Consider the following 24,616-nt stretch of genomic DNA (forward strand, 5'->3'; position numbering starts at 1 on the left):
GAGCTTCCTGGTTGCTATTTTGCTGACATCACTTTTCAAGTCACTGAGCTTTTCAGGCCAATGCCCTTCTTGTGCACAAGGGGTGGGGGTGGGAGATTGGTGTGGGGAGGGAACAGGCATGGGAAGTACAGGGTTAAGGACAGGGTGACACTGAAGAGCCTTCATGCATTTAGTTCCCATTTTTCCAAGAACAAAGTGGGGAATAGTTGCCAGCTATATATTCAACACCTTTCCTTTCCTTTAAAAGATACATTTATTCCTAAATCTGGTAGCCTCATAGAAAAAATACATTTATTCTTAAATTCTGGTAGCCTCAAGGAGTAAAAGCTCAGATAATTCAAGAGCCAGATGATTTTTATTAATGGAGGAAATAAATATTTGACCACAACATTCATCAAATTCTTTTCTACTTTAGTGCCAGTGGGGAACTAGATTTGGGAGACATCTGAGCACACTCAAAACCAACTAGTAGAACCAACTGGGTTCTGTTTCAGCCAGAGACTCGCCAATTCATTTCAATATCGTCTGCATTCTGTGTCTTCCTCTTCTCCCAAGAGATGTAGAAGGTTAAAAACAGGGTCTCCTCCCTGAAGTAAGAAGCTGAATTCATATATTTTTGATTTGGTACATTACTGAATATTTTAGGATCTGGTGTACTTTCAGTGAAAACAAGCCTTTCTTAAAGTAATTGAGAGATATATGAAATTCTCATTATCAGAAGAGAAATGTTGATCCCTTTGAATTATGCAGGGAAGAATAAATATCTAATTATTTTAGCCTAATCATCATTATTCCTTTTCATCTCCCAACACCCTAGTCATTTCTCATTGTTTTTTTTCTCCCTACCCCATCAGCTCTTTTAAAAGGCCATCCTTTTGAGTTCAGCTGAGATAAAAGAGGCTTAAAGATAAGAAACAACAGAAATCCCTGCACTTCATGTGGATTACAAGCAGAGTTAACATGGCTATATAGAATGAAGCCGCAGCTTGGGGCCTGGAAATGACAAGGTTATTTATTCTCTGAAATCCTAGGCACTGGTTAGGCTGTTATTAATCACAGGGACTACAGGGCTGGGGTGGGCAAACTTCATTTGCAGATGGAAAGCTACTGGGCTGTGAGTCTCTATAGCGGTACTCTTAAAAACAATGTCTGCATTTGGAAAATTTAATTTTTTGAAAACTGTCGAAAATTAAGTATAATTGAATTAATCTCTCACTGCTCCTTCCCCACCCCCACACTCTAATGGTACATATCTTTTAACCATTTTCCTTTTTAGTTCATTTGGTGGTTCCCATTAGAAGTTTAAATGCTTTTTCTACTTCTGTTTCTTGACATATCAACTTTAGACAGCACCAGTCTACTCTCTACAACAAACTCTAGAGTTTTGGAACATTTGTACCTCATCTTCTTGAGCCATACCTAAATTTTGTCATTTACATTATTACTTTAGTTCTTCTGGTAATTCCCTTTATAACTGTAAATGATAAATATTCACATTCACACTTCTTGATTTATCAGCTTTAGAGAATACTTTTGAAGGGAGAATAAGTTAGTACACTTACAATTGCTTCCATTTCTTCTCTTCCCTTCACCTACTAACTTTTGCTGTTGTTGGTGGTTATTTAACTTCTATACTGTTAAGGTTCGTAGCACTTACATTTTTCTCCAATACCTGTTATATTACTTTCTGCTTTTGTCTATAGGTTAATTTTCACAATTAAGATTTCCCCCAAATAGGGGATTAAATGGATTAAAGACTTAAATGTAAGACCTGAAACCATAAAACTTCTAGGAGAAAACATTGACAGTACACTCTTTGACATTAATTAGTCTTAGCAATATTTTTTTGGATATATCTCCTCAGGCAAGGGAAAAGAAAAGCAAAAGTAAACATACAGGACTACATCAAATTGAAATGCTTTTGCAGAGTGAAGAAAAATATCAACAAAATGAAAAGGCCACCTACTGAATGGCAGAAGATATTTGCAAATGACATATCTGATAAGCAGTTAATATCCAGTATATACAAAGAACTCATACAACTCAACATCAAAAAAAAAACAAGCCAAACAACCTGATTAAAAAATGGGCAGAGCTCCTGAATAGACATTTTTATAAAGAAGACGTACAGATAACTAATAGGCACATGAAAAGATGCTCAACATCACTACTCATCAGGGAAATGCAAATCAAGGCCACAGAGCGATCGTCTCATGCCTGTTAGAATGGCCATCATCAAAAAGACAACAAATAGCAAGTGTTGGCGAGGATGTGGAATAAAGGGAACCCTTGTTGGTGGGAATGTAAATTGGTGCAGACACTATGGAAAACAGTATGGAAATTCCTCAAAAAATTAAAAATGTAACAGTCATATAATCTAGCAATTTCACTCCGGGTATTTATTCAAAGAAAATGAAACGCTAATTAAAAATGATATATGCACCACTATGTTCACTGCAGCATTATTTACAATGGCCAAGATATGGAAGCAGCTGATGTGCCTATCAATAGATGAATGGATAAAGAAGATTTGGTATATATACACAGTGGAGTATTAGCCATCAGAAAGAATGAAATCCTTGTAGTGAGGTGGATGGACCTAGAGACTGTCATACAGAGTGAAGTAAGTCAGAAAGAGAAAAACAAATACCGTATGCTAACACATATATATGGAATCTAAAAAAAAAAAGTGGTTCTGACAAACCTAGGGGAAGGACAGAAATAAAGACGCAGACATAGAGAATGGACTTGAAGACACGAGAGAGACACTTGAGGACACGAGTGAGAGAGTAGCATTGACATATATACACTACCAAATGTAAAATAGATAGCTAGTGGGAAGCAGCTGCATTGCACAGGGAGATCAGCTCTGCGCTGTGTGACCACCTAGAGGGGTGCAGTAGGGAGGGTGGGAGGGAGACGCAAGAGGGAGGGGATATGGGGATATATGTATACGTATAGCTGATTCACTTTGTTATAAAGCAGAAACTAACACACCACTGTAAAGCAATTATACTCCAAAAAAATGTGAAAAAAAGAAAAAGGATGAAATCTTGCCATTTGTGAAAACACGGATGGACCTAGAGGGTATCATGCTAAGTGAAATGAGTCAGACAAGAGAAAGGCAAATACTGTACACCTTCACTTATATGTGGAATCTAAACAAAAAAAATGAACAAACATAACTAAACATAAACAGAGTCATATATACAGAGAATAAACATGTGGTTGCCAGAGGGGAGGGTGTAGGAGGAAAGAAATAAGTGAGGGAGATTAGGAGGTACAAACTTTTAGTTACAAAATAAATGAGTCAAGGATATGAAATGTACAGTGTGGAGAATACAGTCAATAATTATGTAATCTCTTAGTATGGTAACAGATAGTAACTAGACTTATCATTACTACTTATCATGGTATGATTCCACTTAAAAGATAGATAAGTACTAGGGATATAATGTACAACGTAAGTGTAGTTTACACTGCAGTATGTTATACGTGAAAGTTGTTGAGGGTAAATCCTAAGATTTCTCATTGAATGGAATGATTTTTTTTTCTATTTCTTTAATTTTGTGTCTATATGAGTTGATGGATGTTCACTAAACTTACTGTGATGATAATTTAATGATGTGTGTAAGTTAAATCAATGTTCTGTACACCACAAAAATTCCTAAAGTGTCAAGACCTATTAGATTCTGGTTTTTTTTCTTTTTGTTTTTTTTGAGTTTTCTTTGTTTTCTAGGTACCACACAGTGCTGCTACTTCTGTATCTCATGTTATCCTCTTCCTTTTACATTTTTTTTCCTGGAGTACCTCTTTGAGGAATTTTCTTTTTAAAGATGAGTTATCTGATTCTTACGTTTTATGAGATCTGGAACGTTTGAAAAGCATTTTGTTCAATACTTGTTTAATGGTTTGGTTGGGTATATATGTCAGGGTTTAAAAATTAGAAATTTGAAAAAACAAAGTTGTGTTGTCTTTTGGCATCCAGTATTGCTGATGAGAAATTTGATGTTAGTTTGATTTTTTTTTTCTCCAACTCTGGAAGCTTTTATAATTCCTCTTTGTTCTTGGACGTCTGAAATTCCCTGAGTTGTTTCAGTGTGCAGATTTTTCCCTCCACTGATTTTGGTAGCCATTTGAATCCATTTGAAACTGCATTTTTTTTTTTTTTTTTCAGTTCAAGGAAACTTTCTTCTAGCTTCATCTTGGTATTTAGACCTATCTATTCTATTACTCAGGACAATTACTGACCTTTTTTTTTTTTTCCAGTAACGTGTTTACTTTTCTGAAATTATTTTTTTTCTTTGCTTCCTTTTCCCAGATTAGATGCCTATTTTTGTTTTTGGAAGAAACAGCTTTTGTTCTGTCTGAAGATACTTATTAGAATAATTTCAAAGTTCTCTTCCTTGGTCAGCTCTAATTTCTCTGTGGTCAAATATTCTTTTTTCCATTTTGGGCTTGCTTTTTTGCGCCGTAAAATTTCCCTAAATATCTCAGGATCCTGAGCTGCTGGTTCAGTTTCATAAATGAACAGATATTGTTTTGTGCCCCATACCATGTCCTTTGGCCCCCTTTGGGTTTTAGCTGCTGTCCTGGGGGACAGGTCCCTTCCACTGCCAATGGCCTGCCACTTCTCTCCAGAGTTCTGCCTTGGGGGTTTTGAAACCTGCTGGACAGCATGGAAATGTGGTTGGGAACTGTCTCCAGGGACATTCCTCACCCACTATCTCAATGCGGGAATCAGTTGATAAATGCTTCAGCCTCTTGTTCTTCAGGGGGACAATTCTGTGACACATTCTACATGGTTCCTAGGAGGGTCCTGGCAGGATGGATTCCTAGTTTCCTACAATAGCAACCCTCAGATTGTACATTCTTTATTGAATTTCCTCATCCCTGTCTCACTCCAGCTTCCTGGAAGCACCTCCCATATACCTACCTGTATCCATGTTCTTGTGTCAAGTTCGATTTTGTGGGCATGTAAACAAAGACCGTGATTAGTATACCCAGGAGACTGGGCTTTTCTCTGGAGCTGTGTAAACCTCCCTCTCCAATAGCCCTCTTCCCTGGATGAGAGGACTGACTTTGAGTTCTGTTATGCCAGGGGGTGTTTTTGACAAGCAGTTTCCTTGGAGGGTTCCTAGATAGAGAACAGACCATTTGCTGGGGGTACTGCAGTAACCTAATAATGAGGATTTTGCCCAGGAGTGGGGGGCACATTGGTGCATTTGACTCTGGGAGGAGCTATTTATTTATTTATTCATTTATTTATTTATTTTTCTCTTCATTGTTTGAACTGTAAGCCCAGGGTTGTCTCTGTCTTGCCCTGCTTTTCTCACAGGCTCCAGGAGCCAGGCAGATTGTCTCCTTTCTTTAGAAAGTAGACACCCCAGCATTGTAAACCACTGCTTGCTACAGGTGCTCTTTAAACATGGAGAGGAGGGGGTACAGGAAGAGTGTTGTTTTTCTGACCAAGCAGGTAATTAATTACCATGATGATTAGCCCAGGGCGTGAGCCCTTCTTGGCATAAGTTGATAGTGTTTGAAGCTTCTCTGAAGCTCCATTTTGAAAGATATCTCTTACTCGTAATGCTGTGATGATGCTTTAAGTTGTGATTTTCTGTTGCATTTGTCCTGTCAATATCTTTTGTTTTCTATCTTCTATAACTTCCTCAAATTTTCTGGTCCATTGATGGCCCCCTTCTTGTTACCAGCATGATTGTACGTACATTTTTCCCACTTAAATAGATCATGTAATGGGTGCACATGTATATGCTGGGTCCATCATCTTGAATAATATTCTCTCGTTTTAGATGATGCCACAGACATAGAGCCTCAGAATCTAGACTTGAGCTCACTTCTTGTTCTGTACCTTGTGCCCTTCTGTTTCATCATTATACTCAGAGCTCTGAGTGCGGTTAAGGCAGACTTCACATGGAAAGGTGGCCATATTTTGAAAGAAAGCACAGGGAATCAAAGGGAACTCAAAGAGGGGAAATTCTAGGGATAACAAAACAGGATCTCTCGTATCATTGGCCTGATGGTAATGGAGAGCTTGCTTCCTATTCTTGCCACTTCTTTTAAATGAAGCCTTTATTTACAGGAGAAACGCTCAATATATCTGGCCTCATTGGCACTTGAAATTCAACGACCTTGGGTTGTGATAAAGTAACATTGTGGTACTGGAAGAGAATTATGAAATCAGAAATACTTCACCTTCTTCTAGTCTAATTGACTATGGAGATTCAGGCAAATCATTCTGTCTCTGAGCTGGCTTTAATTTCCTTATGCATAAAATGAGGATAGAACCAATGACTTTTAAAATTCTCTGGTTCAAAATCTAAGCAAACACAGGGAGGCAAGTGCAACTTAGTTAATTGACAAGGTTACTGACAAAGAGCTATACAGGTATGATCCTTATAGGGTATGGCATTAAGATGTGCGTCTTGGTCCAGTAATTGTTACGGGTTATCCTGAGTGCCAGGCTAGATTCCAATTAAGGTTTAGTCTTCAACAGTGTTAACCTGTGAAAGGCACATGCACACACAGACAATTACTCCAGTGCAGACTCTCCCAGTTGAAGGCCACCAGACATTTTTCCTGAGTAGAGATCCGTCCATTCTAGCAGTAGCTGATTCGTTTCTCTTATGCTTATTTTCTATACTTCTACATAGTTGTGGCTTCTGAGAGAAGCTACTGCTATAATATAGCTAACTAGAACAGCTCAAGCCCCAAGGGTTCATCCTTTATTATTTGCTGAAGACCCTGATCTAAGATTCTCAGGGCAGAGCCTAGTGTTTGGGGGTGGGGGATGCAGGGGAACTTCAAGTTATTAAATCCCATCCTGATGGCTGGCTTAGATCTGGCTTCTGTCTCGATTTTCCTGCACAGAGATCCTGCTTCCTATTCATCTGGTGACTTCCCAGAAATTCTATTCTGAAGGGCCTAGTGTTAGTTGTATGTTTGAAAGGGGGAGCTGTGGGTCTTACTTTGAAGTATATATATTCATATTATACAGCATATGTATACCGAGTACGCTGTTTCAGTTTGTTAAAGCAGTTCAGCTACTTTGTCTTGTCCTTGTGGGCTTCGTCCTCAGGAGACTGGATATGCACCATCTCTACTTTGGGTTCTCCTGAGATGGAGAGGCTTCCAGGACCATCAAGGCACAGCATCATGTGTGCACTGACATGGGGCCTACCTCCAAGCCCGTTTGTGCCGATGTTTATCTCAGTCACGGGCCACAGCTGGCATGCCCAGCCCTTTGTTCCACTAATTTATGGCTTCTGTTCAGTCTGCCTGACTCTCCTGCGGAGCTTTGTACCTACCCGTGTTCACCAGAGGGATCCTCACTTTTGCAGACTATTTCAGGGTGTACCACTTTGCACCCAGATAATGGATATCTCCTGACTGCTCGAAAGTGTCAGGGCCGTGGCTCTCTCAAAGCCATGCTCAAAAGAGCCTCATCAGTATCTATCTGCAGTCCCATTTGGTTCTCATGCAGGGACTTCCAACAGAGAAAGAAGTTGTCACTGCCTTTCACAAATCATTAAGAGAAGGAAAACAGGAGAGCTGAAAGATTGGCATCACAATGACAGTAGGCTATTACAAACAGGTTAAGAGCCTTCTTTTCTTAAGTTTCTTACCCCCAACTGCTGTTCAAATAATCAAAAAGTGATCCTCCCTGAAACTGATTTAATTCTCAGGAGCAATGAAAAGACATTTAAAGGGCAAGCCAACTTCATAAAATGACATTAAAAGCTTTTAAAATAGTGTTTTGTTCTAAAGGGTGTTTGCAAATGTCAGAGGTAACATATTGATTATAGCCCTAGCAGGTCTTGCTCAGGGATGCCTACCTGCCTTTGGCTTAACTAATGCTATTGAATCCTCTTGGTATGAATGATCTCCACTACCTCGCTTTGTTTGCCTAAACTTTCCCGACCCACTGGACTTTATCCACAGATGAACAAAAGGTGTATTAAATCTTTGATGTTTATCATTCTTGTGGCACTTAACTTCTCATGTAAATTGCATAGAGATAAATTCTCGAAACTGGTAATGGAAGTTAGTTGCCCTATAAACTCCTGAGATGGCCCATAGGCTCCCGGAAAATGTTGAAATTTGGTTGCTTCATCTGAGGATGTGATTGTGAGTACCTAAACAAATGAAAAAGCCACCTTGAAAGGGGACACATAATCCCCTTTAAATCAAGATGGGGGTCCAACCTCTTCCATATTTCCCGGGCTCTGGCCTCCATGATGAAAATATCTCTGATACTCTTGTTTGCAGATACTTACCAGCTATTAGTGGGAGCCAAGAATATTGTGGAGAAAGTTGATATCATCATAACAAACACAATCTTGGATGAGTCCTTTAATCTCTCTGAACGGTTGTTCCCAATTTCCAAACCATGGAGACCATAATAACTGCTTTGACTACAGGGTCACACCAAGGCTCCAAGGAGATGAGAATGGTGCACTTGTGTGCTCTGGTTTGCAGGTTATAAGGGCCTTGCAATAACTGGGGAGGCTGAAGCGGATAACTTCCCTATTGATTTTTAGGAACATCCAGAATCTAGACATGAGATGTGTTCATGCCATTTAACCTAGCCAGGCGTTAGGTATGAGCACTAAATCGTGTGTGATCACTTATATCAGCGCATGCCAACTGTAGCTATAGCAGTGGGCTGAACTCACAGTTTGCCCAAAGACCAAAGACTGCCTAATTCATCAACAGAGTAAAACTCCTAGTAAGTAATAGATATGGTTTTGGTTTACTATTTTAAAGATTTTATACAGTGTAATAAGACCTTATTCTTTTTAGGGGAGAGGGGATAGCTTATTTTTGTTATAAAGTGATAACATGCTCATGGTAAACAAATTAAAATAGTGATGAAGTGAGTAATGTGAAAATTAAAAATCTTTTCCCTGACTCCTATCTCATTCTTCAGGGGAAATCGCTGTTAATGTGTTCTTGTATATCTCGCTAGGTATTTATTGTAACAGGAATGAACATCTATTCACACTCTTCGGCACCTTTCCTTTTCCCCCCTTAAATATATATAAACATATATATATTTCATATATGTGTGATTGATCTACTTCATATATATATATATATATATATATATATATATATTTTTTTTTTTTTTTTTTTTTTTTTTTTTTTTTGCGGTATGCGGGCCTCTCACTGTTGTGGCCTCTCCCGTTGCGGAGCACAGACTCCGGACGCGTAGGCTCAGCGGCCATGGCTCACGGGCCCAGCCGCTCCGTGGCATGTGGGATCTTCCCGGACCGGGGCACGAACCCGTGTCCCCTGCGTCGGCAGGCGGACTCTCAACCACTGCGCCACCAGGGAAGCCCCATCTACTTCATATTTTAATGGTTACATATCACATGGATATGACATAATGTATTCAACTACTTCCCTGTTGATGTACAATAGGTTTCTTTAAATTTTATTTGTTACTAAAAACTGTGCTGTAAATACCCTAGAACACGTAATTTACATTATTTTGCAAGTTGAGTAAAAGCCATACTTCCTTTTGCTGCCAATTTTTTATTTAGAAATTTTCAAAACTACAGTAAAGTTGAAAGAAAAGCATGAAGAACCCCCAGATTTCCTTTATGTAGAGTCACTAATGGTAAACACTTTACCACTTTTGCTTTCTCTCTAAATATATATTGATATTTATACATCTTGCAGAACTGTTTGAATGTAAGTTGAACACATTATGACATGTCGCCCCTAAATACTTCACCATGTATCTCCTAAGAACTAGGCCATTCTCCTATAAAGCCATAATGCCATAGACATACCCATGAAATTCAAAATAAAATTACCAATATTATATATTACCTAGTATATAGCCCATATTCAAATTTCTACAAATTTCCTCATTTTTTTCTAAGATGTTCTTTATAGAGATTATTATTTCTGTTTATATCAGATCCAGGCAATGCATTTGGTTGGCATGTTTCTTAGTCTCATTTAATCTAGGACCGTTCTCTGGATATTTCATGTTGTTACTGTTGTGAAAATGAGTTGCTTAAGATATTTAGGCCAGTTATTTTATAGAATGTCGCACAGTCAGGACTTGTCTCTTTGTTCCCACAGGATTAGATTCAGGTTAAACGTTTGTTGTAGGAATGTTGCATAGAGGACGTGGTGTATGTCTCATTGTATCCCATTAGGAGGCAGTGGGATTTCAGGTTCTTGGATTACTGGTGATGATCCCTTAAGACTGTTTTCTCCAGCTCACTCCATAATAGTTTGTGTCCTCTGTAACTGAGGAATCTGGGTGATCAGTTTGAGACTGTATGACTGTCTTACTCCTCCACAGCCTTTACCCACTTGTTTTGTTTTCTGTTGATGATCGCTGCCTGAATTAATTATCATGTTCTAGCTGAAAATGATGATTTTGTAATTCTATTGTATCTTCTTTGGTGCTGCTCATAGATTCTTGATTTTTTTCTCCCCAGTGTGTTATAATTCATCCACATGCTTAAATTGTACTCAATTTGCCAGTGGAGCCCTGTCTCTTGGCTCATTAGCCCTGGCTATTTTTCCTTGCTTTCTAGCACAAGCTGTCCCAAGATTACTTTGCACTTCCCTGGTTCTAAACCTGGAGCCACTTGCTCCTCCACAGGGCCCTGGATCTCTTTACCTGGGAGTCATTTTTTGGAACCAAGATCTGGGTGCTAGGTGTGCTCATTGTTACAGTAGTATTATTGTTTCTAGGCCCAGGATTCAGCATTCTGCATATGGCCTACTTTTGTACAGTCTGTGAGCTAAGAATTATTCTAACATTTTTAAACGGTTGCAAAAGCAGAGCAAAACAAAACAAAAACAAGCAAACATACAGACAAATTTTTTTTTAAAAAAAGAGTATGAAACAGAGATCATATATTGTCCTTGAAGCCTAAAGAATTCATTATGTGTCCTTTACAGGAAAAAAAAATGTTTCCCAATCACTCTTCTAGGCTTTTTCAGCATATAGAGCTAGGAAAATATATTTTGAAAATAATACTGTGTTTATACTATTACCTCCAATTCAATTCCAGCACCACAAGTTTTTCATGACTTTCTCCCATTATGGATTTGTAACTCCCTTTTTTGCAAAGAAAACCAGGTTTCCAACAAAAATTGTATATTTACTTATTTGCTGTTTCCTATGATACATCCCAAGCAGTTTCAGAAATACTACATCAATACCACAGGCAGGGTACTGTGTTCAAAAGTTGTTCAATTAATTCTTCCCCCTGTAGTTATTTGATCAGTGTGATATATACTAGGTTCCTTTGTTTTTGTTTGTATTTAATATCTCAGTAAAGCAAGTCACACAGATTTTTTGGTTTCCCAGTACATGTAAGTTTTTCACACTGTACTTTAGTCTGTTAAGTGTGAAATAACATTATGTCTAAAAAAACAATGATCTTATCTTCATTTAAAAAATACCTTATCGCTAAAAAATGCTAACCATCCTATGAGCCTTCAGTGAGTCGTAATCTTTTTGCTGGTGGAGGGTCCTGCCTGGTTGTTGATGCTGCTGACTGATCAGGGCAGTGGTTGCCAAAGTTTGGGGTGGCTGTCTTATTCTTAAAATAGGACAACAGTGAAGTTTGCTGCATTGATTGACTCTTCCTTCCATGAATAATTTCTCTAGAGCATGCAATGCTGTTTGGTAACATTTTACTCACAGTAGAACTTCTTTCAAATTGGAGTCAGCTTTCTCAAACCCTGGCACTGCTTTATCAACTAAGTTTACGTAATATTCTAAATCCTTTGTTGTCATTTCAACAAGCTTCACAGCATCTTCACCATGAGAAATTCCATCTCAAGAAATGACTTTCTTAGCTCATCCATAAGAAGCAACTCCTCATCTGTTCAAGTTTTATCATGAGATTGCAACAATTCAGTCCCATCTTCAGGCTCCACGTCTAATTCTAGTTCTCTTGCTATTTCCACCACATCCGCAGCTACTTCCCCCACTCACATCTTAAAACCCCTCAAAGTCATCTCCGAGGGTTGGAATCAACTTCTTCTAAACTTGTGTTAATGTTGGTATTTTGACCTCTGCCCATGAATCACAAATGTTCTTAATGGCATCTAGAATGATGAATCCTTTCCAGAAGGTTTTCAGTTGACTTTGCCCAGATCCGTCAGAGTAATCACTATCTATGACAGCTATAGCTTCACGAAATATATTCTTAAATAATAACTCTTGAAAGTCAAAATGACTCCTTGATCCATGGGCTGCAGAAGGGATGTTGTATTAGCAGGCATGAAAACAACATTAATCTCTTTGTACATCTCCATCAGAACTCTTGAGTGACCAGATACATTGTCAATAAGCAGTCATATTTTGAAAGGCTAGAGGAGAAGGAGAGAGATGGGAGGAATGGCTGGTCAGTAGAGCAGTCGGAACACATACAGTTTATGGATTAAGTTCACTATTTTACATGAGCATGGTTCAGGTAGCCCCCAAACAGGTATAATAGTATCATCAAAAAGCACTGATCACAGATCACTGTAACAAATATAATAATAATGAACAAGCTTGAAATACTGCAAGAATTACCAAAATGTGACACAGAGACAACAAGTAGGAAAATGCTGTTGGAAAATAGCACAGATAGACTTACTGGACACAGAGTTGCTACAAATCTTCATTTGTAAAAAATGCAATACCTGCAAGGTACAATAAAGCAAAGTGTGATAAAACGAGGTATGCCTGTATTATTTCTTATTGTGGAGGTGAAACTTTAAGGTAAATTTCCAGAAGTGGAATAACTGTGTCAAAGAGTAAATAATGAATATGCAATTTTGGCAAACATTGTCAGTTTCCCCTCCATGAGGTTTTTTTCCATTTCTTACTGCATCAGTAATGTATGAATATGCCTTTCCCAAGATTCTCATCAACAGAGTGTGCTTGTCAGTCTTTTGAATTTTTGCCAATTTTGTAGGTGAAAAATTTTATCCCAGTTTAGTTTTGATTTGCATTCCTTTTAATTATAAGTTGCACAAATTTTCGTATGTTAAAGGACTATTTATCTCTTTCTTATGTAATAACTATTTCTGTGTTGTACTCATTTCTTTGTTTTTTGTACTCATTTTTTAAAATCAGATTTTAGGTAGTTCTTAATTAGACCTAAATTCTTAATTAATGGCAATAAGAGGAATTCCACATCTTTAACTTTGTCACATGAGCTTATTAAGTAATAACAACATTTTGGCTAATGGTTTCCTTACTAACATGTGGATAAAACAATCTCTTTTCAAGATTAATGTGAGTTTTAAAATAATATTATATCTTAACATTCCTGGCCATGACCCCATCTATACCTTAGAAATAATGGTGTGGTTTGGGATGGTGAGAAGGGACGAGGATTATTATTTGTCTTTTAAAGGCAAGCTGCCAATTCCTGGTTGTCTTTTTTTGTGTGTGCCTTTTCACCACCCCAATTAGTATTTATAATCCAAATGAAGGTGCATTCTCATGGCCCGAGGGGGAAGTCCCAACTAGATCACTGCCTTCCTCCAGTTTTCCACTCTTTGATTAAACTTTATGTGGAGGAGGACATCATCTCACATTTGGTGAACATTAAGGAGGTTAGCCATCACACTTATTTATGATACTTTATTCACTCTAGTTCAAATTCTGCTAATAGCTTGTGTGTACAAACTTACCAGTAACCCAGTTATAATCCAATCATTTGTTCATTTAATTTCAACCCATATGCCTACAAAACCAGGCACTGTGTTGGGCACTTAGATTTCTACCACCAACTCCAGAACTTCATCAGCAGTTTTAAGGTAAAAACGGACAAACAAATTTTAAAAACCCAAAACAGTAATAAGCCAAAGATTAGTGATCAATTTGAGAATGATTAAGGTGGCCTTCAAATTCCCCTCAGCTCCAATAAGCTTTACTGAGATTTCTTCTTCACTATAAGCCCTTTATCTCTGTTTTAGGTCCTTTGAGATGTAAACTTTCTCCCAGTCTCTTCCAGTTTTACAGCCAGGACTGTCTTTCCCAAAGACCTGGGAGGCATCTCTTTAAAATGTAATCAGGAAGACAGGGTCCCTGTTTCCTGGTATCCATGGGAAGGTAGGAGCCTAACTAGATAAGCATCAATTAACAAACACTTATATCTGGAGAAAACCATAATTCGAAGAGATACATGCACCCCAGTGTTTACTGCAGCACTATTTGCAATAGCCAGGACATGGAAGCAACCTAAATGTCCATCAACGGAGGAATGGATAAAGAAGATGTGGTACCTATATGCCATAGAATATTACTCAGCCATAAAAAAGAATAAAATAATGCCATTTGCAGCAACATGGATGGACCTAGAGATTATCATACTGAGTGAAGTAAGTCAGACAAAGACAAATATCATATGATATCGCTTATATGTGGAATCTAAAAAAATGGTACAAATGGACCTATTTATAAAACAGAAGTAGAGTCACAGCTGTAGAAAACAAACTTACGGTTACCAAGGGGGAAAGGGGTGGAGAGGGACAAATTGGGAGATTGGGAATGACATAAAGTAGATAACTAAGAAGGACCTACTATATAGCACAGGGAACTCTTCTCAATACTCTGTAATGACCTATATGGGAAAAGAATCTAAAAAAAAGAGTGAATATATGTATATTTACAACTGATTCACTTTGCTGTACAGCAGAAACTAATATGACATTGTACATCAACTATACTCCAATAAAAATTAATAATAAAAAAACCAGACAAAAGCATATGGCCTAATCACATTGACCAACCTCCCTTCTCAAGTCCTCCAGCACTTTTCCATTGCTCGCTCCACTGCTTAGAAACTCTGCTGCCTTTTGTTTCAGCAGAGTTGAGTCCAGTCTCTCTCCCCTTATTACGATTGTCTTGACCTCTATTACAATAGTCTTGCATAAAACCTTCCTTGCCTGTTTCACTCCCGTTGGTGCAATTTTTCTTCGACATGGCTAAAGAGGGTGAGCACTTTTACATGAACACTTAGATACTCTTTTATTTGTGAAGTGTCTGCTTAAGACTTTCCCCCATTTTTTTAATTGTAGTTTTTGCCTTTTTTTGGTTATGATCCTTAGGTGTTATTATTACCTGCATTTGCAACCTTTTTTGATACGTGTATTTCTCTCACTGCATTGCAGAATCACTTTCGCATAAATCAAGCAACCATATGTATATGGCCCAAGTCTGCACTCTTATTTTGTTCTTTTCAGCTTGTTGCTTAACCATATATATGCCAAAGCCATTTAATCTTCTTTTATTTTAATTGAAGTATAGTTGATTTACGATGTTGTGTTAGTATTCAATCTTAATTGTTGGAACTGTTGGGGAGGAAGAAATTTTCCTCTACCCTTCTAGATTCTTCTGGCTGGTCTAAGAATTAAACTGACATGACACAGATTAACAGGAAAAAAATCAACGTTTAATCACATGTATGTATAAGAGAGACCCAGGAAAATTGTGTAACCAAAATTGACAGAAGCCCTCACCTTACATATCCTCAGCTAAATACAAAAGAGGATGTTGAGGGTGGGGAGAGTCAGTTCTGGGAGGTGATGGGGAAAGCACAGTAAACAAGGATAAGGTGGTTATGCAGATTTAAGTCAATGCCTTCCCCATGTATGAGAGTTTCTAGGGATTTGGTCCTCCTCTTCTTACTGGTACTTGGGGGGAGACCCCCTTACAAATGGAGATTTCCCTTATAAATGTTAATGTTTCTTACAAAAGAATAATTCCTACTTGCTTTTCAGAGTTTTCCCCATGTCTACTCTTTCTTAGAAAATAACCAGCTTGAAATATATTAATATGCCAAAAAGACATATTTTGAGTTGGTAAATTTTGCTTCCCGAACAGAACTTTATAGTAAGACATGATGCTTGGTAGTGTGAGTGTTCTGCATTTGTTCCTCCACTCCAAGATTGTCTTGGCTGCTCTTGGTCCTTTGCATTTCCATATAAATTTTAGAATCAGCTTGTAAATTTATGCAAACACATACATATGCTAGAATATTGATTGGGATTACATTGAATCTATAGGTTAATTTGGTGAGTTTTTACATCTTTAAATATTTTACCTTCTTATTCAAGAACATGGCATAACTATTTTTTTTTAAAGATTTGATTTATCATATAAGTGTTTTAATATTCTGTGTAGAGATATTGCATGCATTTTTGCAGATTGAGTCCTAGGTATTGGATGTTTTCAGTGTCATTGAAAATAGTATTTTAAGATTTTCCTTTTTTAATTTACTGCTTTCAATTGACGTATAGTTGATTGACAATGTAGTGTTAGTTTCAGGTGCACAACACAGTGATTCAGTTATACATACATGCTCACGCACACACCCACACATATATATCCCTTCTGATTTATCTCTTTCCCCATCCCTTTCCCCTTTGGTAACCGTAAGTTTTCTATGTCTGTGAGTCTATTTTTTAAATAAGTTCACTTGTATATATTTAATTAATTAATTAATTAATCCTTGGCCGCGTTGGGTCTTCATTGCTGTGTGCGGACTTCCTCTAGTTGTGGCGAGCGGGGACCACTCTTTGCTCTGGCACACGGGCTTCTCATTGCGGTGGCCTCCTCTTTTGCGGAGCATGGGCTCTAGGCACGCGGGCTTCAGTAATTGTGGCTCACAAGCTCTAGAGCTCAGGCTCAGTAGTTGTGGCGCTTGGGCTTAGTTCCACAGCGTGTGGGATTCTCCTGGATCAGGGCTCAAACCTGTGTCCCCTGCATTGGCAGGCAGACTCTTAACCACTGCACCACCAGGGAAGCCCTTTTTTTTTTAGATTCCACATATAAGTGATATCATATGATATTTGTCTTTCTCTGGCTTACTTCACTTAAGATTTTCATTTCCTAATTGTCTATTACTGGTAGATAAAAATATACATTTTATGTTGACTTTGAAAACAATGACCTTGCTAAATTCACTTCCATATTTCCAAATTTATCTGTATATATTTAAACATGTGTTATGTATATAACCATGTTGTGTGAATGTGACAGTTTTATTTCTTCCTTTTCAATTCATTCACAAACATACGTATATATGTATGTAATTATAATATATATATATACATATATATGTATATATTTTTTGTCTTTAGTACTGTCTAGAACCTTCAGTATAATACTGAATAGGAGTAGAGAGGGCATTTTTATCTCATTCTGGATCAGAAGGAAGACTCTAGATATTTTGCCATTAAGTGTGTTTGCTATATGTTGCAGTTTTTTTGTTGTTGTTTTTTGTTTTTTGGTAGATACCTTTTACCTTTTAACATATTAATGCAGTCCCTTCCCTTGCACTGCTGAAACCGTGCATCTCGGATTGGGACTTGAACCCATGTGCCAGGACTCGAACCCAGCCAAAACCCTGACTGGGACTCAAACCCACGTGGCTGGGACTCAAACCCGGCCAAAACTCAGACTGGGACTTGAACCCACTTGGCCGGTACTTGAACCCGGCCACAACCCACGGTCCTCAAACTGAGGTCACACACCTGGTTTCAGGACTTAGTGAAGCTCAGGTTCTTGCTGTCTCATTGCAGAAAGAATTCAGTGAGAGGCAAAGTGATAGGTAAGAGGTGGATTTATTTAGAGAGAAACACACTCCACAGACAGAGTGTGGGCCATTTCAGAAAGCGAGAACAGCCCTGGGAGAAACACACTCCACAGACAGAGCACGGGCCATCTCAGAAGGTGAGAAAAGCACAAAGGTATGGGATTGTCAGTTTTTATAGGGGTGGGTAATTTCATAGACTAATGAGTGGGAGGAGTATTTCAGCTATTTCAGGAAGGGGTGGGGATTTCCAGGAATTGGGCCACCGCCCACTTTTTGATCCTTATGGGTGCCTTAGAACTGTCATGGCGCCTGTGGGTGTGTCATTTAGCTTGCTGATGTGTTACAGTGAGCATATACTGAGGCTCAAGGTCTGGTGGAAGTCAACTTGCCCGCCATCTTGGACCATTTGGTTCTAATCAGTTTATGTCATGTCCTCAGGCTGTGTCATTCTTTCAAAGGTTGTGCCCTGCCCCCTTCCCTCTTTTTTCATTACTAGTCTGCTGAGAGGTTTTAATAAGAACTAATCTAAGGTTTCATTCTTGGTAAGTGCTGGTCTCTTTTCAGCTTGCTTTACTCTGGTGGCATAGAACAATACTCTGACTAAAATTCTGGGTATACAGAAAGACTGTTCCTCTTTACCAGGCCTTGAACTCTACTATTTTTAAATAATGTTCTCAGTGTTTTGAGACCACTGAAAAATGTACACACTGTCTCATTTAGCTGCAACTCTCTTCTGGACGTTTTAGAATCATATTCTGTCATAAGGTAGAAATCACTGAAGGGAATTTCCAGGGGAAATGCTGAAAAGAATTTTAGATTCTTATCAACCTGGCATCTTGACTCCCTTAAATCTTAGATGCCTTGGTTATTCTCAGATCACTTCCAGAGTCTTTAAAATCCAACTCCCCTGTTATCTGGATGTTGAGAAGTAAATTCCACTGTTTTATTTAATTGATAATTATGTATGCTTCTACTATAAATATACCATTGTGTTATATACTGTGAATATTCAAAGAACAATGAATTATCCCATTCTATAGAAAGAGAGAATCCATCTGATGGGGTGTCAGAGACATAATAACCTACATTACATGCAAATAGTATTGCAAGCAGAGATTAGAGGAGTCAGTCACTGCACTGGGAACCCTTGTTGGGAAACATTATCGAAACATTTATACTTGTTTGCCTGCTGCACAGTAGTGGCTGCCTAGCCAGATGGATGTCACGGGTTAGCAACACAAATACCCAGAGTTCTAATCTGAATTCTCACAAAAATATATTTTGCCTTCATGAACAAACTGGCCTAGTAGAATCACCTGTTCAGAGTTGGAAGGGACCTAACAGATCACACTGTTCAGTCTCCTCCCTGAAGTCCAGAAAGGCTGACTATGGCTCCCAAGTTCACATAGCTAGCAGGATGGAACAGGTCTAGGATCCAAGGTTCAGCCTTCCTAGGTCATATTGTCTAAATATTTTAGGTGTGGAGGACAATGCTTTTGGAAGCATCAAAGGGGAAAAGCGTGTGGGCTGAAGTTTCATTGCTTAGGGAATATTGATGTAGAATAGAACTGCGAATTCCAGCACTTTAAAGCTGGTGCTGGACTGCAAAAGAAATCAAAGTAAAATGTTTCCTCTTATTTAATTTAACAAAGAAAACCCAAGATACAACCACGTTTTCAGATTCCAGTATGGTAAACGCTGTCTCTCTCCAATCCATTCTCCTTTCCAGTCACTGTGATTGATCTACATTAATAGATACATTTTACACTTTAATGAACCACTAACTAGTACACACACGTACTTTTAATTTATATGCTGAAACGAAATTTCACAGAATGATACTTAAGCTTATAGTATATGACCCAGTCTCATATAATCTATTCCATTCATTTTATTTTATTAAAAAAAATATGTCAATCAGGATCTGCTACATTGATCCAGGTTCAGATTTACCACTTAGAAAACATTGCTCTACATACTGGCCAGTTATCCTTCTAAATCATCTTATACACTCTACAGTCAGAATCTTCTAGTACACAAAGCTTTCTATGATCTGGCCCCATCTCCCAGCAGTCCTTAGGTGCACATTCCTCCAGCCTGTGTGAACTCTTTCATACAGTTTCCCATACAGCCCTTTCTTCTCATCAATTTCCACATAGTTTTCAGCATTTGATTTATGCCACCTTCTCTGGGACACCTTCCAAACCATCCAATCTGATTTTAATTTCCCTCCATGGTGAGCTTATTATACTGTAGTGGAATATTTAATGATGAGCATTCATTGAGCACATGGTATATACCAGGAACTGTGTTACTGCATAACTCTATGGTATAAATATTAATATAACCCCTCTGGATTAGATGAGGAAACTGTGGTTTGGAAAAGGGATGTAACTTACTCAGGTAATGCTACTGGTGAGCTATAAATCAGTGGCTTGAACCCAAGCAATCTGATCCTAGAGTTCTTGCTTTTGTAAACATTAACCTGCTGGAGGAGGCAAAGGTAAAAAAAACAACATGTCATTCACTCAGTAATCTCACTCTAATCCCACAAGTTAAATTGATCTCAGTGGGTATCTTAGACTCTGGTTAGCTGTCTCAGGATTTTTTCTTCTTCCCTTTTTTTTTTTTTTTTTGTTGTATTTTATGAGTTCCACACCTTTTCTGTGTATTTCTTTAGTATGTTCTTTGCACGGATGTGGGATGCATGGCCAAATGACATTAAATCCACATGATGTTGCCTTTTCCTCCTGACTTTTGCCTTGAAGAGCCTAGTATAAGCTGCTCACTGGATTTGTGGCTTTTAAAGCAGGGCTGGTCCCATCCCTGGATGTTCTCTTGATATTTGTTGCTGAAGCCTTTGTCTGCTGTAACTCAGCTCAGTCAGGGATTGGTAGTTTCTTCAATAAACTCATCAGCACAGTAGTGTCAGGTGTTGCAAAGTCCTGTGATCTTCACCATATCTTGGCCGATCTTGCTCCGGGCTCACCTCTGTCATCTGGTAAATCTCACCCTTGCAATAGAGGGAACCGCTGACTTGCTGCCACGCTACTGTCTGCTCTGTCGAGGGTCACACAGGAACTTCTTGGGCTCCCAAACCACGTGGAAGCCAAGGGAGGCTCGGAGACCTAACAAGGGCCCTTTCTGCATGACTACTTTATCAACTTCTCATTTTTTTCTGTTTTAGTTAGTGCTGTATGAATTCTATCTTAGATATCTTTGCCTGTTCCAGGACTGAGAAAATAGTCTCCTGTTTCTCTGTAGAAAATGTATGATTTATATCTAAGTCTATGATCCAGTCCCTTCCTCCTGCACCCCACTCCATCCGCCAAATAATTTTTCAAGCCAGAAAGGCCAGGTTTCCTCCACCACACACCCTCCTCCTCCCTACCCCAGGCACAGAGTCAAACTCTATGATCTTATCCACCGAGATAGATATGTTTACAAGAGGGAGAGAAACTTAGAAATTCCTTCCTTCTTGAAGTAAAACCTAGCTCTGATCTACTCTTTTGCAATCAACTCTTATGTCCATTTTAGATAACAAAAATTATTATTATTATTATTTTTTTTTTCTTTTGCCGTACGCAGGCCTCTCACTGTTGTGGCCTTCCCTGTTGCGGAGCACAGGCTCCGGACGCGCAGGCTCAGTGGCCATGGCTCACGGGTCCAGCCGCTCCGTGGCATGTGGGATCTTCCTGGACCGGGGCACGAACCCGCGTCCCCTGCATTGGCAGGCAGACTCTCAACCACTGCGCCACCAGGGAAGCCCACAAAAATTATTTTTTAACTTTATCTTTTTTTCTCTACCTCTTACAGTCTGCCTCTTGCTTAGGGAAAAGACAATGTACACAAACATTTAAAATAAAAATAAACTCATTCATATATTTGAAAAAGCACTATGTCCATTACACAGTAGTTTCCAGCAATTGTATAATGAATGAATTCTTCAGAAATGAAGGTATCTGAAGGAATGTATGAAAACCTGGTTGCACAGGCCAGAGGACTTGGTGGAAAATAAAAATGGCACGGTGGACAGAAACATATGTTGGACATGGAGGCTACAGCTGGGAGAACTACAGCTGCATTGCAAGAAAGGAGCAAAGGAAATCAGTGCCAGGGGGATTGGAGTAGAAACAGCAAAATAATCGTTTAATACTGGAATGGAGAGATTAGCATGATTATAAGATAGAAAAAAACCCAGGGACAGGTTAGAAGAGGCCAGAAAACTTATCTCTTCTCTGAAATCAATCTAAATGAAGTTTTCATATTCATGTTGATGATATTAAAGTTATGTTTGTGTATACCTCTAGAACAGGGGTCCCCAACCCCCAGGCGGTGGACTGGTACGGGACCGCGGCCTGTTAGGAACCGGGCCACACAGCAGGAGGTGAGCGGCGGGCAGCAAGTGAAGCTTCATCTGCCGCCCCCCGTTGCCCCCCATCGCTTGCCTTACCACCTGAACCATAGCTCGCATTACCGCCTGAACCGTTCCACCATTCCCCTTCCCGCCCCCATCTGTGGAAAATCTGTCATCCACGAAACCGGTCCCTGGTGCCAAAAAGGTTGGGGACCGCCGCTCTAGAAGACATTATAGTGCTCTAGAAGACATTATATACTATAGTGCTATTTACATAGAAACAGGCTAGAATGAGTAAGGTCATGGACAATATATTTTATTATTTTTACCAAGTGAAAATTCAGCTTCCTTAATTAATTGATTCCAGAAATAATGTCCATTTATATGTGCTATGCTTGTGAGATACAAAGATCAATAAGAAACTTTTAACTTACTTCAAGAAGCTTACAGTTTAGTGAGTAGCCCTGGACAACAGTAAAATACTATGGCTGGAAGCCTCCACAGGCTGTTATAGCAGATTTCTAGAGGAGGGTGTGGCTGAGTTCAGTATTAAATAACAAATGTGAGTTCATGGAGATTCTCCATGCATTTGGGATACGTAGCCCTCCTCTTCTTATTATCATTCAGCACTTTGAATTCAGAAGTAGCTGTTTGTGTGGGGTTCATCGTTGGTCAAAGGTAGGCTCCTTATAGCAGGGAAGAGGGTGATGAGAGGGGAACTTGTTTTGTTGGGGAAGCAAAGAGATCCTGCATTTGGAAGTGGGTATTAGGTAACTAAATTTTTTCACCAAAATGGGTCAAGGCAGATGCTGGGAAGTATATGATAATTCTTTGGGCCAGGAAATGTTATGTGGTCAGTTGGTCTATCTATCTATCTATCTATCTCTCCATACATAACAGGTGTCCCAGGTCTTTGGAAGATTTTGAGTCAGTGAGAGGGTGATGTCTATAATACAAGATGTTTTCCTCTATGTGTCGATTAAAACCAGATTGAGAATGAAATTTATTTCTGCTTCTCTAGAATCATGACAACAGTATTTCCCTGTGGTTCAGAAATATTTAAAAAGAACAATGAGAAAGAATGTAATTCCCAAGCGCTTGCCTAGCAGGCGCCATGCCAGTTAAGCACTGTTCTTGTGTCACCGTGCAGCTCCCCAGTTGGCCAGATGAGAAACTTCTTAATTAGATTTCAATAGTCCTTGTTTGCCAAGGTGCATTTTTCGGGGGTATCTGGTGACTGATTGGCTAAGCATTTGTTCCAGTTTTTGCCTCTTCTCTGTAGTATTCTGCTGAGATGTGACTATCTCGTAACTTTGCAGTTTCCTCTGACAACAGGTTAAGTTGCCCCTGTCATATGCAGAACCTGATGGATGTCAAGGGAGCAGACCAAATTAATTCAACAGGTGGTAGAGACCCCTGGGGGAGGAGCAGCCTGCTCCACGTGGATATGCTAATATAGATTTCAGTGCATGATTATCACTCTGCAGCTCAGGACTAATTGAATTTACATATCCCCAGTGTCTAAGAATTGATTTCCTAAATGAGGAAATCTGGGGCATAATGACCACATGTCTGTGCATCACTGTGCATTATTTCAGGATTCAGAGGAATCTGCAGAGAGTAAATTACTTAGTCCCCTTGGATAGGTGGAATTTTCATGTTATCTTAGGAAGGCTATGCGTATTTTTTTCCCCTAATTGAATGCGATCATTCTGTGTTCTAAACATAGGATCAGAAGTGCTTTGGAGGCTGCTGGGAGGGTAAATAATTAGCTACCCTACTGCCTGGAGAAATAGCTGAGAGGTTTTTAGAGACTCACAAATGGACTGGGATATTATGCAAAATTAGTTTTGGTTAGACTCTAATTTATCTAATTTAATATAATTATTGAGAAAAGCAAAATGTGGACAGTTAGGAGCATGGAATCAAAAGCCTGGGCAAAGGAGACTGCACACAAAAGTTCTTCTAAAGAGATAATGACAATTAGGCAGGACTGGATTTATTGCTTCCTCTTAACACTGCACTTACAGAGTTTGCCCCATAATCTGCCCCACTGGAACTTCAGTTGTGTCTTTATTATTCATAAAACTTTACCTTAATCAGAATCAAAGCCCTGTGAATAAAGGTAAATAATTGTGTAAAGTCATCATACTTATCTAGCTTTTCCAAATATGGCTAAATCTGATTCTGAATCTATTTTTTTGTACCTCTGGCCACAGGGAGAAAATAACAAAAGCAGAACTCTGAAGCAAGACGATTTTATGCTGCAGGTAACATACTAGAAGAGTATAGAAGTTTTAGAGGGAAATTCCTCACCAGCCCACTTCTCCCTCAAGTCTAGGTCAGCTGACTCAAACAGCAATGTAAAGAAACATGATCAGGCATATAACAGGCTGCTGCAGGACCTTAGGTCTGTCCGAAGGTCTGTCCAAAGTCTCTCGTGACTTTCAGACTTGTTAGGGAAGTTGAGTCATAGGTCTATGTTGTAGGAACCATGAGAAGTAGGTTTTGAATGGGATTCGAGAGGATAAGGGCTGGAGTAGGAACGTTTGATTAAGTCATAAGTTAACAGAAAATGGCCCTTGAGACTAACTCACAGGAAAGCAGCTCGGGCTGGGTGGAAACCTAATGGAGTTCAGTAATTAATACTTCCATGGGGCTGCAG

General features: G+C 39.0%; 1 protein-coding gene across 9 annotated transcripts in view; it reads left to right on the forward strand.

Moving 5' to 3' along the window:
- Positions 1-24,616, forward strand: part of ARPP21 (cAMP regulated phosphoprotein 21) — a 1,021,360-nt gene that overhangs the window by 221,807 nt on the left and 774,937 nt on the right. The window contains exon 1 of one of the 9 annotated variants that reach the window (XR_013830182.1): positions 23,898-24,221. The exons of the other annotated variants lie outside the window; for them this stretch is intronic. The gene's annotated coding sequence lies outside the window, so the exon portion shown is untranslated. Of the gene's footprint in view, positions 1-23,897; positions 24,222-24,616 lie in introns of those variants that run through there. 9 annotated transcript variants of the gene reach the window in all.

The sequence above is a fragment of the Stenella coeruleoalba genome, assembly GCF_951394435.1.
Source record: "Stenella coeruleoalba genome assembly, chromosome: 10".
Lineage (NCBI taxonomy): Eukaryota > Metazoa > Chordata > Mammalia > Artiodactyla > Delphinidae > Stenella > Stenella coeruleoalba.